The sequence below is a fragment of the Jaculus jaculus genome, chromosome 11 (genome assembly GCF_020740685.1).
Source record: "Jaculus jaculus isolate mJacJac1 chromosome 11, mJacJac1.mat.Y.cur, whole genome shotgun sequence".
NCBI classification, from domain to species: Eukaryota; Metazoa; Chordata; class Mammalia; order Rodentia; family Dipodidae; genus Jaculus; species Jaculus jaculus.
The window spans coordinates 109,686,843-109,703,457 of NC_059112.1; positions in this window are offsets into that span (position 1 = coordinate 109,686,843).

The window sequence follows — 16,615 nt, forward strand, 5'->3', positions numbered from 1 at the left end:
CTATTTGAGAGTTAGAGACATAAATAAACAAAAAAAATTTAAAAAAAAAAGGCTGGAGAGATGGCTTAGCGGTTAAGTGCTTGCCTATGAAGCCTAAGGACCCCAGTTTGAGGCTCAATTCCGCAGGACCCATGTTAGCCAGATGCACAAGGGGTTGCACGCCTCTGGAGTTCATTTGCAGTGGCTGGAAGCCCTGGCACACCCATTCTCTCTGCCTCTTTCTCTCTGTTGCTCTCAAATAAATAAATAAACAAAATTTAACTGCTGGAGAGATGGCTTAGCCTGCAAAGCCAAAGGATCCCTGTTCGACTGCAGGACCCATGTAAGCCAGATGCAGAAGGGGGTGCATGCATCTAGAGTTCATTCGCGGTGGCTGGAGGCTCTGGCACACCCATTTCTCTTTTTCTCTCTCCTGTTGCTCTCTGCCTCTCACTCTCAAATTAAAAAAAAAAAAAAAAGCCACCGACAAGACACCTCAGTGGTTAAAGGCACTTGCTTGAAAAGCCTGCTGGCCCAGGTTCAATTCTCCAGCAACTCATGTAAAGCTGGTCAAGCATTTGTTTGCAGTGGCAAGACATACACATGTGCATGCACACAAACACACACAAGTAATCTTAAGATATAAAAGATGTGAGCCAGGCGTGGTGGCACACACCTTTAATCCCAGCACTCCAGAGGCAGAGTTCAAGGCCACCCTGAGACTACAGAATGAATTCCAGATCAGCCTGAGCTAGAGTGAGACCCTACATCAAAAAACAAAAAATAAAAGATGCAAGCCGGTCATGGTGGCACACACCTTTAATCACTGCACTTGGGAGGCAGAGGTAGGAGGATTGCAGCATTTAGTTGGCCATGGGCGGAAGCATGGCAGGGTGAGGTGGTGGGGTGCCTGGGATTTGCTTCAGAAGGTTGCCAAGAATGGATCATAGGTACATCAGTCTCAATTTTTTTGAGTATGTTGAAATTTTTCATGGTTAATTTTTAAATTTTATAATTCAATCTATGTTCCTGAACCATGCTCACTCACTTCACTCAATAAACTCTTTTCCTTAAAATAAATAAATAAATAAAGACTGGAGGGAGAGGAGATGGCTTAGCAGTTAAGCGCTTGCCTATGAAGCCTAAGGACCCTGGATCGGGACTCAATTCCCCAGGACCCAAGTTAGCCAGATGCACAAGGGGGTGCATGCATCTGGAGTTCCTTTGCAGTGGCTAGAGGCCCTGGCACACCCATTCTCTCTGCCTCCCTCTCTCTCTCTCTCTCTCTCTCTCTCTCTCTCAAATAAATCAATAAAATATATTTTAAAATAAATGAATGAATGAATAGGGCTTAGTGGTTAAGATGGTTGCCTCCAAAGCCAAAGGGTCCAGGTTCAATCCCCCAAGGACCCACATAGGCCAGATATACAGGGTGGTGCATGCATCTGAAGTTTGTTTGCAGTGGCTGGAGGCCCTGGCATGCCCATATTCATTCTCATTTTCTTTTTTTTTAATTTATTTTTTGTTTGTTTATTTTTATTTATTTGAGACCGACAGACAGAAAGAGAAAGAGGCAGAGAAATAGAGAGGAGAGTGAGCACCAGGGCCTCCAGCCACTGCAAACGAACTCCAGACGCATGCGTCCCCTTGTGCATCTGGCTAACGTGGGTCCTGGGGAATCGAGCCTTGAGCCAGGGTCCTTAGGCTTCATATGCAAATGCTTAACCACTAAGCCATCTCTCCAGCCTCTCTTTCTCTTTACCCTCCCTCCCTCCCTCCCTCCCTCCCTCCCTCCCTCCCTCCCTCCCTCCCTCCCTCCCTCTCGTCTGTCTCAAATGAAAAAGTAAAAAGCTCTACTAAGCAACAACACACATGGTGCTGCCAAAAATAAAGTTGAAAATGAACATTCAAGGCTGGAGAGAGGGCTTAGTGGTTAAGGCACTTGCCTGCGAAGCCTAACGACCTACATTCAATTTCCCAGGACCCACATAAGCCAGATGTACAAGGGGCTGCCTGCATCTGGAGTTTGTTTACAGTGGCTAGAGGCCCTGGTGTGCCCATTCTCTTTCTATTTTCTTCCAAATAAATAAATAAAAAGGAACATTCAAAGAATAAAGACTAGGAAGATGGCTCAGCAATTAAAGATACTTGTTTCAAAGCCTGCTGGCCTGGGTTCAATCCCCAAGCCACCCACATAAGCTGGACACAAAAGTGGTGCAAGTGTCTGGTGTCTACAGCATCAAAGGCCCTGGGGCACATGCATGCACTCACAATTTGTTTTTAATTTTGAAATTTTTATTAATATTTTCCATGATTATAAAAAAAATCCCATGGTAATTCCCTCCCTCCCCCCTGACACTTTCCCCTTTGAAATTCCATTCTCCATCATATTACCTCCCCATCACAATCATTGTACTTACATATATACAATATCAACCTATTAAGTATCCTCCTCCCTTACTTTCTCTTCCCTTTATGTCTCCTTTTCAACTTACTGGCCCCTGCTACCAAGTATTTTTCTTCTCACGCAGAAGCCCCATCATCTGTAGCTAGGATCCACATATGAGAGAGAACATGTGGCACTTGGCTTTCTGGGCCTGGGTTACCTCACTTAGTATAATCCTTTCCAGGTCCATCCATTTTTCTGCAAATTTCATAACTTCATTTTTCTTTACCACTGAGTAGAACTCCATTGTATAAATGTGCCACATCTTCATTATCCACTCATCAGTTGAGGGACATCTAGGCTGGTTCCATTTCCCAGCTATTATAAATTGAGCAGCAATAAATATGGTTGAGCACGTACTTCTAAGGAAATGAGATGAGTCCTTCAGATCTATGCCTAGGAGTGCTATAGCTGGGTCACACAAATTTTTAAAAGCCACCCAGATCTGTGCGTGGTGGCACGTGCCTTTAATCCCAGCACTCGGGAGGCAGAGGTACGAGGATTGCCATGAGTTCGAGGCCACCCTGAGACTCCATAGTGAATTCTAGGTCAGCCTGGGCTAGGGTGAGACCCTACCTCAAAAAACAAAAACAAAAAAAACAAAAAAAAAAGCCATCCAGGGCTGGGGAGCTGGAGAGATGGCTTAGTGGCTAAGGTGTTTTCCTGCAAAGCCAAAGGATCCCAGTTTGACTCTCCAGGACCCACATGAGGCAGATGCACAAGGGGCGCACACATCTGGAGTTAATTTGTAGTGGCTGGAGACCCTGGCATGCCCATTTTCTCTGTCTCTCCCCTCTTTCTCTCAAATAAATAAATAACTTAAAAAACACCCTGGGTTTGCATCTCAAAAAGCTCCTTGGGGGCCAGGCGTGGTGGTGCATGCCTTTAATCCCAGCACTCGGGAGGCAGAGGTTGGGGGATCACTGAGAGCTCGAGGCCACCCTGAGAATACATAGTGACTTCCAGGTCAACCTGAGCCAGAGTGAGACTCTACCTCAAAAAACCAAAAAAAAAAAAAAAAAAAAAAAGCTCCTTGAAGCGGCACACACCTTTAATCACAGCACTCGGGAGGCAGAGGTAGGAGGCTTGCCATGAGTTCGAGGCCACCCTGAGACTACATAGCAAATTCCAGGTCAGCCAGGGCAAGAGTGAGACCCTACCTCAGAAAACAAAAAACTAAAGAAAGCCCCTTGGGTGGGGCAAAATGAAGTCTAGTGTAGAAGGGCAACAAGTAGGCTGGTTCTGGGTGCCAGCGTGGTGGTTTTAGGACAGGAGCTGGTAGCAGACTGGATATGGTGAGTGAGGAACAGGAATCTGATTGGTCACTGTCAGGTCAGGACTCAGGGGTTCCTTGGGCAGGTGTTTTTGTTGTTTTGAGGCAGGGTCTCTAGTTCAGGCTGATGTCAATTGCATGGTGACCTTCCTGCCTCAGTTTCCCTAGTGCTGGGATTACAGGAATGAGCCACTACACTGGATTAGAGTTGGTTTCCCTGCTTGAGACGAGGTCAGGCTACTCCCAAAGAAGAGGCCTCGTACCAGTTCTCACCGAGGCAGGGATGCCTCTCACCCCACATCTAATGGACATCCAACAGGCCTCTTGTAATGGGTCCCAGGTAGTGCCCTGGCATTCCCTGCCCACCACCAAGGCTCCACAAACTGCTTACATTCCTGAGACCCTCCTAGGTTTCTGCTGCCCCTCAGCCTCCCCAGGATTTGTCCCCACAATCCACAGGTTCCAAGGCTGTCTCATTAATGTCTAATCAGATCACTGATTCTATTACTCACCCAGCTGTCACCAGTTTCTCATTGTCCTTAACTGAAATCCAATGCTCGCAGTAACCTGTGGGGTTCCAGATTAGCCTCCACCCCACCTGGAGAACTGTGTCCATTCTTATCCAGGTCTGACCTCTTCTGACCGTCTCTACCCCTCATGGCCCCACTTCCATTTTCTCGGGGTTCCTTTTCTGTTGCAATATACTCAGTAAGTCACATCTCCTGCCCATGGAAGCCTCCCTGGTGCCCACAACCTGGAGCAGACAGAAAGCGCCATGCAGAAGCGGCAGGGCCCCGCTGAGCAACAAGCCCACCTGCCACTCTCAGAGCTGCCTGCTTCCTGGCCTCGTGGGAGAGCAGCCCTTCCTTGATGGACCTTCCTGTGAAAACCAGCAGAAACGCTGGGCACCGAAATGACAACTGACATAGGGCATTTGTCTAGAACTGGCCAGAAGCACCCTGAGAAGCTGCTGTGACTACAGGGGCAGCTCCCCTTAGCCACTGAGCACTCCTTGGAGGACATGTATACTGGCCCCAAGGACAGCATCCTGAGTTACAAAGGCAAAAGGCCCTGTCTTTGCAATGACATTGCTTCATTCGCAGAGCAGGCCACCGGCATCCCTCAGCTCAGTGAGCCTTGACCTGTGATTCAACCTTGGCTTACCAGCTGGTTTTTTTTGTTTTGTTTTGTGGGTTCCCCCCCCCCTTGCTCAGTATAAGGACAGCATTAACCCAAGGTGGAAAATTCCTCAGAACACCACACATCTGAATTGCTAAGACCTATGACAGCTGCACGGTCGCACTTGACCAGTCATGCCTAACTCAGTGCCGGTGCAACACGGGTAGAACGGCTGGCACCCAACTGTGTGGCACGTGAGAACAGCCACACTCCCAGGCCCCTCCATGCCAATGTCTACATACCCTCACCATTCTTTTGGGGTGCGGGGTTTCACTCTAACCCAGGCTGACTTGGAACTTACTCTGTAGTCCCGGGCTGGCCTCAAACTCACAGCAATCTTCTCTCTGCCTCCCAAGTCCTAAGACTGAAGGTGTGTGCCACCACACCCAACACCACCACCACTTTTTGCACACACTGCAATTAGGGGACATTAGGAAGGAAAGCAGCTTGTGGCGTGCAGGGGGGTCAGCGCCCCTGCAGACTGAGCCTGTGACAGGCGAGAGCTGTGCTCCAGACGTGCACTGGTCATAAAGCACAATTCCAGGTACTAACAACGTTTACAGCAAACTCCAAAGCTCGCCAGCTCCAAAGCCACCTCATTCTCTCCCAAGCACTCAGCCTTGCAGGCAGTGTGCCCACCATTCCCGAGGCTGATGAAGGACATGACCTGGCACAGCATAAGCTGGATGGGGTGGGCTCATTTTCAACTAACCTTTCTTCTGGCTCCCTAGCCCTCAGCGAGGTCCACTCTCCTGTTATACTACCTGTAGAATTTTAAATTCCAGCTATGACGCTTCCTAGAACCCATTGTTTATTCACTTGTAAGCAGTGAGAAAGATGATAGACTTTCGGGGTGGAGGGAAATGGGCATACCAGGACCTCCAGCCACTGCAAATGAACTCCAGCTGCATGCACCACCCTGTGCATCTGGCTTTCATGTGGGTACTGGGGAGTCAAACCTGGGTCATTAGGCTTTGCAGGCAAGTGCCTGGACAGCTGACCCACCTCTCCAACCCATATAACTTTTTTTTCCTCAGGGTAGGGTCTCACTCAGGCCCAGGCTAACTCATTTTTCAAAAATCTCCTTTTTTTTTTTGAGCCGAGCGTGGTGGTGCTAACCTTTAATCCCAGTACTCGGAAGGCAGAGGTAGGATGATCACTGAGAGTTCAAGGCCACCCTGAGACTACAGAATGAATTCCAGGTCAGCCTGAGCTAGAGGGAGACCCTACCTCAAAAAAAAAAAAAAAGAAAAAAAAAAGAAACACTCTATTTTTCTGTTGTGCTGGGGATCAAACCTAGGGCCTCACACGGCAGGCATGCACTCTACCACTGAGCTACACTCCAGCAGCCCTCCATCTTGTATGAATTCGAATTACAGTGAAACTCTCCATCATCCCTGTTTTCTTTACCATTTGAGCCCAAGCTATTTCAGAGCCCGTGTCTGCAAACCTGTCTTCTATCTGTTCTTCTCTGCTCCCATATCCTAGTGGGATTCACTGCCTCTGACTAAGCATCAGGAGCAATGTGTGAGGAATGGTGAGGGTCTGCACACATCCCCCCCCCAGGAAGCTTCCCCTGTTCTGTAGTGGACAGAGAGGGACAGGTCATTGCATTCCATTTGGGGGCTCTGTTAACGCTGTACCCCTACAGCTCTTGTGAAGATAGTCTGCCTGTGGCCTGCTCTGAACCCAGGTGTCACAACAGTTTTTCTTAGGGCATCTCCTCCTGACAGGCCCTGACCTTTCATTAGTTCAGGGAACTTCCGCTTTTGGCTCCATTTTCTCCCCCCCACCACACACACACCCCTTTTCTTCTCCATCACCAAATGACCTGAGGGAAACTAACTGGTGTTGGGTGTCTCTCTTTGTCCTTTTTCCACTCAGGGCACTTGCCCTGGATGCCATCTCCCCAGTTTGGTCTCCCAACATGGGACAATGCTGGTGGCCTCTGGCTTTGCTTCTCCACATCCTGCCTAGCCAGGGCTCCTCAGGGTAGAACCCTGCACAGGAATAGGAACAGGAAGGGGCTGGCGGCTGCACGCTGTGCCCACCTGAGCCAAGCTCAGAAACTTTACCTGGCAGGCCAAACTTCAACACTATGTAAAGGAATCTAGCAAAACTCAGCAGACAGCAATTTAAAATTCCCAATATCTAACATCCAGTAAAAAGATCTGTCTGGGCTGCAGAGAGGGCTCAGCAGTTACAGGCATTTGCTTCCAAAGTCTGACAGCCTGGCCAGGGTTTGATTCCCCAGCACCCACATAAAGCCAGATGCACAAAGTGGCGCATGCGTCTGAGTCATTCGCAGAGGCGGGATGCCTGGAGCTTGCTCACTACCTCCTGCCCCACCCTGCGTATCCCCCCCACTTGCAAATAATCTGTTTTAATTTTTATTTTTCGGTTTTTCAAGGTAGGGTTTCGCTCTACCTCAGGCTGACCTGGAATTCACTATGTAGTCTCAGGGTAGCCTCGAACTCACAGTGATCCTCTTACCTCTATCTCTCAAGTGCTGGGATTAAGAGATGCACCATCATGTCTCGCTTTTGCTTTCTTATTTTAGTTTTTCAAGGTAGGGACTCACTCTAGCCCAGGCTGACCTAGAACTCACTCTGTATTCTCAGGGGCCTCAAACTCACAGTGATCCTTCTACCTCTGACCCCTGAGTGCTGGGACTAAAGGTGTGCACCACCACGGCCAGCTTTTCTTTTTTTTAAAAAAAAAATTTTTAGTTACTTATTTGCAAGTAGAGAGAAAGAGAAATGGAGAGAATGTGTGCAAGGGCCTCTAGCTACCACAAATGAACTCCAGATGCATGTACCACTTTGTACATCTGACTTCATTCTGAGAAAATGAACCCAGGTTGTTAGACATTGCAGGCATGCGCTTTAACCACTTAGCCATCTCTCCAGCCCTAAATAAAATATTTTAAAACATTAAAACAGATCCATCAGTTCTAGCAGGGTCCAAAACAGGAAAAATAAAAGTGGTGTTTTAGACAAGGGAGGTTTATTTTTATTTATTTGAGAGAGGGAAAGAGGCAGAGAGAGAGAATAGCACCCCAGGGCTTCCAGCCACTGCAAACGAATTCCAGATGCATGTGCCCCCTTGTGCATTTGGCTTACATGGGTCCTGGGGAATCAAACCGAGATCCTTTGGCTTTGCAGGCAAGTGCCTTGACCGCTAAGCCATGTCCCCAGCCCAAGACATGGGAAGTCTAAGGGGCTCACAGGCAATTAACTAAGAGGGAACAGAAGAGAAGCTGTAGACTATCCGGGATGAAAACAGGTGCTAATGGAAGGATTCAGAGCTGGCAGAGGATGTGGTCACAGCTCCAACATGGGTGGTAAAGCTATCTCCTGGGCGGTCCCAGGCCGTGGAGCTGGGGGGCTGCTCTTAAGAATACTTGGAAGACAAACGTGTTTGCTATAGGGCCTGCCCTGGCATGGCTATAATCATCTTCGTTGTAACCTCTTTCATGCCAGGCAGGTGACCCTGGCCCTCAATGCACCCTCTCTAGAATGAAAAAGGATGTTGTGACAGTCAGGACTGCTGTGGCAGCCACAGATGCCTGCACTGTTTCTTAACTGACCTTTGAACATGTCCAGATTTTGTGAGAAAGGCCAAGTGCCTTTGTAAGTTGGCCACAGCCCACCTTTGTCTAGCATATAAGCTCCTTCCTCTTGCCTTAGGGTATAAGGGTCACCTGTCTTGCCACCACCCAAGACACAGTGTGCCTATTAAGTCCTCAATAAATTGGACTTTGTAAGCTACGTATGGTAGTGCACATGTGTAATTACATCACTAGGAAGTTAAGGTAACAGGATTTTGGCATGTTTAAGGCCAGCCTGGCCTGCACAGATATACCCAGCCTCAAAAACAAACAAACATGACTTGGTACCATTCCAGATCTATTTGCCTATTCTGGTCTCATGGGTTCTTCCTTTAAATAAAAATAAACAAAAAAAATTTTAGAGCTGGGCGTGGTGGCACATGCCTTTAATCCCAGCATTAGGGAGCCGGAGGTAGGAGAATTACCGAGAGTTCGAGGCCACCCTGAGACTACATAGTGAATTCCAGGCAGCCTGAGCCAGAGTGAAACCCTACCTCGAAAAACCAAAAAAAAAAAAAAAAAAAAATTATATATGTGTATGTGTGTATGTGTGTATGTGTGTGTGTGTGTGTGTGTGTGTGTGTGTGTGTATTTATTTATTTATTTATTTGAGAGCGACAAAGAGGCGCAGAGAGACAGAGAGAGAGAGAGAGAGAGAGAGAGAAATGGATGTGCCAGGGCCTCCAGCCACTGCAAATGAACTCCAGATGAGTGTGCCCCCTTGTGCATCTGGCTAACATGGGTCCTGGGGAATTGAGCCCGAACCAGGGTCCTTAGACTTTACAGGCACCGCTAAGCCATCTCTCCAGCCCAGGTTCTTCCTTTAGCAGGCTGGTTCTCCTATACTAGAATCAAGTTTTTCTGAAACAATGTCAAACTCCCTTGAGACTCATCAGGAACCAGTCGGTGGCGTGAAGCTTCCGTAAGGCACCCTGTGCCCCACATGCCAGTCTGCTGAGAGCAGCCAACAACAATGTGCACGCCGGGCATGGTGGCACACGCCTTTAATCCCAGCACTCAGAAGGCAGAGGTAAGAGGATCTCTGAGAGTTCGAGGCCACCCTGAAACTACATAGCAAATTCCAGGTCAGCCTGAGGTATAACGAGACCCTACCTTGAAAAACCAAAAAAAAAAAAAAAAAAAAAAAAGGCAATATGCTCAGAGCCAAGAGGCCCCTTCTCTTCAAGTGCCTTCCACTAACAAAGATGAGCGCCAGCAAGAGGGGTTTCCCTGCAGGCAATATAGGGGGTCAGTCAAGAGGCAACAAGAGACCTGCATATAGGAAACATACATCTTTTGGTTCTGTTTTGGGTTTTTTTTTTTTAATTTATTTATTTGAGAGACAGACACAGAAAGACAGATAGAGGGAGAGAGAGAGAATGGGCGCGCCAGGGCTTCCAGCCTCTGCAAACGAACTCCAGACGCGTGCGCCCCCTTGTGCATCTGGCTAACGTGGGACCTGGGGAACCGAGCCTCGAACCGGGGTCCTTAGGCTTCACAGGCAAGCGCTTAACCGCTAAGCCATCTCTCCAGCCCTGTTTTGGGGTTTTTGAGGTAGGGTTTCAGTAGCCCAGGTTGACCTGGAATTCACTATGTAGTCTCAGGGTGGCCTCAACCTCACAGTGATCCTGCCTCTGCCTCCCAAGTGCTGTGATTAAAGGCATGCACCACCACGCCCAGCTTCATACATCATTTTTTTTTACTCAGCAAAAACTAAGCCAATGTAATCGCCCTAGCAGGATTGAAGAAATTCTAAAGAGATACTTGTACCTGTTTCCCTTTGGCTATCAGACCTTTTTTTTTTTTTGAGAGAATATGGACACACCAGGGTCTTCAGCTGTTGCAAACAAATTGCAGATGTGTATGCATTCTTGCTATCAGATTATTAAAACAAGGCACCCTAAGAAATTGGAATTTCTTTAGGAGCCTCATGCTGGGAGAAGGAAAAGGCTGAAGCCTGCAGCCAACCAAGGGAGGATCTTAACTCCTGGAAAGAGATTTCACACAATTCTGACAACTTGTCAGGCCACCTAGCAAGAGAAAGTGGAAGCGAGGCATGGTGGCCTACACCTTTAATCTCAGCACTCAGAGGCAGAAATAAGAGGATCACGGAATTTGAAGCCAGCCTGGGATTACAGAGCGAGTTCTAGGTTAGCCTGGGCTAGAGTGAGACCCTACCTTGAATAAAACAAAAATAGGGTGCTAGGAAATGGCTCAGCAGTTAATGGCGCTTGCTTGCAAAGGCCGATGGTCTGAATTCAACTTCCCAGAACCCAGAGGCCAGATGCACAAAAATATGCATCTGGAGTTCACACACTCTCCGCTTGAAAATAAAAAGGTTTGGTTTTGTTTTATTGTAGGGTCTTGCTCTAGCCCAGGCTGACCTGGAATTCACTTTGTAGACTCAGGGTGACCTCAAACTCACGGCACCTCCCCTGCCTCTGCCTCCCAAATAAAAGCATGCACCACAACGCCCAGCAAAAATATTTCTTATAAAAGAAGGGGCTGGAGAGGTGGCTTGGTCGTCAAGGTGCTTGCTTGCAAAGCATAAGGACTCATGTTTGACTCTCCAGGTCCCAGGTAAGCCAGATGCATGGGGATGAAAGCACGCAATGTCTCATATTCACACAAAGGGCACATGTGTCTGGAGTTCAATTACAGTGGCTGGAGGCCCTGGCATACTGTTGTAGTCAGGTTTGCATTGCTGGTAGAAATCATCCAACCAAGAATAGCTTGTGGAAAAAAAGAGGTTTATTTTGGATTATAGGCTCGAGGGGGAAGCTCCATGATGGCAGGGAAAATGATGGCATGAGCAGAGAGTGGACATCACTGGCCAACGTAAGGTGGACAACAGCAACGGGAGAGTGTGCCAAACACTGGCATGGGGAAACTGGCTATAACACTCATTAGCCCATCCCCAACAATACACTGCCTCCAGGAGGCTTTAATTTCCAATTGCCATCAGCTGGGGAACCTAGCGTCCAGAAGTTTATGGGAGACACCTGACTCAAACCACCACATTCTGCCCTGGCCCCCATAAACTGATATCTATACATGATGTAAAATACAATGCATTCAGTCCAACTTTAAAAGTCCCCATAGTTTTTATCAATCCAATGATGTTCATACATCCCCATAATCCACAATCTTTTAACTGAGTCATAACAGGAAAAAATAACCTCAAAAAAAAAAAAAAAACCATAATGGCACAGAATAAACTTTCACACTGCAAAAGATGGCATTGGGCATAGTAAAGAAATATTCAACCAATATAAGATTTAAAACAACCAGGGCAAACATCAAACTCTGTAGCTTCAAGTCTAACAACTCTAGTCAGTGACAAGTCTCCAAGTCCGATAATTCTAACCAGCAACAAATCTCTGGCATTCCAATTCCACCCCTCCAGCTAGGCTACTCACAGTCCTGGAAAACTTCATCAGGTCCAGCAGCTGTCCTTAGCAGCCAGCTTGTGGTCCCGGCATCTCCACTGGGTCTCCACTGTAAACCATGGTTCATCCTCATGGCCCCATGGGGTCTCCATGCAGATATCCAGCAAACCTGCTTCACACTGCCCATGGCCATTTCCAAAACACAAGACCATGGTGCAAACTCAATGACCCTCTCTTTCCTGCATTTATTATACTCCACAATACCAGGTAGGGTGCCACTTTGTTAATCCAGGGGGGAATAAAGCAGACTTTGAAGAACAGGACACTCCTTGAGCACTCCAGGCCTTTCAAAAGAGTGTACATTCTTCCTGTTGCCCCAGTGCGGGTCAGCTGGCCTATTCTCAAAGGTTGTACTCTCTCAAACAATTTGCAGGTGAGTGGGCAGACGTTTAGGCCCCAAAATTTCACTTTTTTCTGTGCCATATCCCTCTGCTCACACCAGTCCATTTCCATGCAATGTAACCCTGCACAACTTCTCAGGACACAGGCATAACAAACAAGCTTCTCACACCAACTACTGGCCCAGTCCAAGCAAAGCTCTTTCTCACCCTCATAAAGCCAAACCTCACAGTCCATAGTTCTTACTGCCTTTGGGTCTTTCAGCTCTGACCAGAATAGTCCATCAAGCTGTACTTACAGCACTGCAAGGCCAGGGTTTCAAATCCTCCCACATTCCTCTTGAAAATCAGCTCCAAAAGGCCAAAGCCACAGTCAGGTGTGTAGCAGCAATCCCACTCCACAGTACCACTTTACTGTTGCAGTCAGGTTCGCATTGCTGGTCGAAATCCAACCAAGAGCAGTTTGTGGGAAAAAACGAGGTTTATTTTGGCTTCTAGGCTCAAGGGGGAAGCTCCATGATGGCAGGGAAAATGATGACACAAGCAGAGGGTGGACATCACCTCCTGACCAACATAAGGTAGACAACAGCAACAGGAGAATAGGCCAAACGCTGGCATGGGGAAACTGGCTAAAATACCCATAAGCCCACCCTCAACAATACACTGCCTCCAGGTGGCTTTAATTTCCAATTGCCACCAGCTGGGGAGCCTAGCATCCAGAACACCTAAGTTTATGGGGGACACCTGACTCAAACCACCACACATACCAATTCTCATTCTCTCTTTCTCTCTCTCTCATTAAAAAGAAAAAGAAAAAAAGGCCAGTCTGTTGGACTTGCCTCAAAATAGAAAGACAGAGCCGGGCGTGGTGGCAGACGCCTTTAATCCCAGCACTCGGGAGGAAGAGGTAGGAGGATTGCTGTGAGTTTAAGGCCACCCTGAGACTTCATAGTGAATTCCAGGTCATCCTGGGCTAGAGTGAGACCCTACCTCGAAAAAAAAAAAAAAAGACAGTAATACAGATGGACTACTCAAAATGACTAATTACGAATTGTACTATAAAGCTACTGCAATTAAGCCAGGTGTGGTGCGTGCACCTGTAGTCTGAGCTACTCAAAAGACTGGGCAGAGGGATCACTTGAGTTCATGAACAATTTGAGAGTAGCCTGGTAATACAGCAAGACCCAGTCTCTTTGTGCACCTGGCTTCATGTGGGTGCTGGGGACTTAAACCCGGGCTGGGAGGCTTTGCTAGCAAGCGCTGTTAACAACTGAGTTCTCTCTCTAGCCCCAAGACCCAGTCTCTAAAAATAAAAATTTTTAAATGTTAAAATCTACAATTATCAAAGTAGCATGGTACTAGCTGACAAGAAGACAGACATATGGCCGGGCGTGGTGGCACATGTCTTTAATCCCAGCGCTCGGGAGGCAGTGGTAGGAGGCTGTGCTGGTCTGAATAGCATGGGCCTGCATTGTTGAGCAAAATCCTTAAGGGAAGATTAGCAGGACATTGGGAGACATCCACCCCCCCCAACAGGTGCTTCCTGTAACTGACCAACAGACCTGTTTAAGAGTTCCTTTTGTTTTTATTTCCTTCCCTATCATCTTCTAAGATGCACCGAATTCCCCACTATGTTTAAAATTACTTTTATGGCTTTTTATGGCTGTAACTGTAACAAATGAATTGTGATTTATGGCTTAATTCCTATCCTGGTTTTTTTTGTTTTTTTTTTTTTTCTATAAGCATCATGTGGTTGTTTCCAATAAAAGCTGACACTGAATATTTTGGGGCTGCATCCTGAGATCATGACCTCTGGGGTGCAGACCTGATATACCAGACTTTCTTCTTTGTCTTTTCTTTGTTTTTTGCCCACTAAAACTTTGCCTCACATTCCATGAGTCCATGGTCTTACTTGTGCAACACCAAACCCCACAACATCTTGGAGACTCATCCAGGATCCACATTACAAGACCTCCCTCCCTGACTCTGGGGCACCCAAACCGGGGAAGGACCCGTAATGTCGGCCTGAGAACCTGATCTCCATCTGTCTGCATGTTCCTGGTTTTGGAGTTGGTAGTGAGCCATTGATGGGGAACTTTTGCCCAGGACTGCCGGCCCCCTCCTTTATTGGGTAAGAAACCTCTGGAGGTGCTTTTGCCACTCTTCTTTTTTCTTTTTTTTTTCTGAGGAATGACATCCAAGGCTGTTCTATGACACACACACAGTAGCAGTGTACTAGTCACACTCATGAAGCCCGCATCTCAGCTGAAGTTCCTGGCACTCCTGTTTTCTCTCTCTCAAAAAAAAAAAAAAAAAAAAAGCTGGGCATGGTGGCGCATGCCTTTAATCTCAGCACTCAGGAGGCAGAGATAGGAGGATTGCCATGAGTTTGAGGCCACCCTAAGACTACATAGTGAATTCCAGGTTAACCTGGGCTAAAGCTGAACCCTACCTAAAAAAACAACAACAACAAAAAAAAAAACAACACTTAATGGAAAATGGCAAAAGTTTTCAAAAAGTTATTACTTTTTGTTTTTAATTTCTTTTGTTTATTTTTATTTATTTGAGAGTGGCAGAGAGAGAAAGAGGCAGATAGAGAGAGAGAGAGAATGGGCGCGCCAGAGCCTCCAGCCACTGCAACCGAACTCCAGATGCGTGCGCCCTCTTGTGCATCTGGCTAACGTGGGTCCTGGGGAATCGAGCCTGGAACTGGGGTCCTTAGGCTTCATAGGCAAGCGCTTAACTGCTAAGCCATCTCTCCAGCCCAAGTTATTACTTTTTAAAACATTTTTATTTGTTTATTTGAGAGAAAGAATGAATTCTCCATGGCCTACTGCCCTACAATCTACAGAACCTTGGGTCACTTTATGCATCTGGCTTTGCAAATTAACCCAGGCTATTAGGCTTTGCAAGCAAGTGCCTTTAAGCATTGAGCTATCTCTCCAGCCCCCAAACAAATTATTACAATAGGCTGTGATAAAATCCTAGTAGACCCAAAATTGATGTACACCAGTGGGCCAGAAAAACAGAACCTTTACTTGGGTCGACATTCTAGTTTTTTCCACACATATCTACATCCATTTTGCCTTCCTGATAAACACTGTATGGTTTGTCTTGTCCAAAAACAATCCTGAGCTTTTAATATTTGAAATGTTCCTTCCTCCTTGGTTTAAACGATCTGGCAAAACAGGAAACAGTAATGTTCCCACTGAAATAACCTGGACTAGGAACAGTTGTTGGAAACCGTTCCTCAGATTAGTCACACTAATTCTACGGAAGAGTATAAGCCCAGTGTCTCTCCTGGAGGAAAAACAAGGGTCCAGAACAAAAGGACTCCCATTGTACACCTTGCGCTAAAGAGAAACTGCCCCAATTGGGGATTTATTTCTCAAAGGGCCCAACACTATACCACTCATTTCTCACCCAGCTTTTTTTTTGGGGGGAGGGGGAGATTCAAGGTAGGGTCTCACTCTAGCCCAGGCTTATTTGGAATTCTCTATGTAGTTTCAGGGTGGCCTTGAACTCAGTGATCCTCCTACCTCTGCCTCCCAAGTGCTGGGATTAAAGGCATGGGCCACCACACCCAGGCCTCACCCAGCTTTTGACATCTCTTTTGTACTTAGCTTATACAATTTGCTAAGCAGGTGTTGGTTAAATGCTTCCTAATTTAAAGATCATCAAAATCGTTAGGGTTAGGGAGTCAGTACAGCCAGATACACAGCAGCGCACGTATATGGAGTTCATTTGTAGTGGCTGAAGGCCCTGGTGTACCCATCCTCTCTCTCTCTCTCTTCCTGCAAATAAATAAACATTTTTTTAAATTTAAATAATTAGTTAAACGTTCAAACATAGCCCAAAATTTACTCCACAAGTGTAAGAATGGTGACCAGGCACTTTCACTTTAGGAAATTAAACAAGTGGTTCAGCTTAGAGTCACAGATTTAAGGAAATGCCTGTCTCCAAAGCAGCTTTAACTCATTTTGTTTAGATAAATATGGCTAGATTTGAGGTTTGGGAAAGACCAAAAAACAAAAAACAAAGACTCTGGGCCTTTAAGAGAAAAATAGCCTTCCTCTTTACAACTGTCCTTCATGTTGTCCCAGGCATTTTCATGTGCATTAGTTATTTTAATTTTTTCTGTACCTTATCATTTTGACATCATAAAAATCTTACTGGCAGGGAGCATGCCACTCAAAGGCAAGCAAAATGCACCCTTTATGTAATTCACACACCATGCAATTAGCTCCTTTGTGAGATACCAGGCAGACCACCCAAAAGTCCACTGAAGTTACTCAGACTAGCCAATCCTCAAATGTTTACTCATCCTGGCTTGCCCTTCTT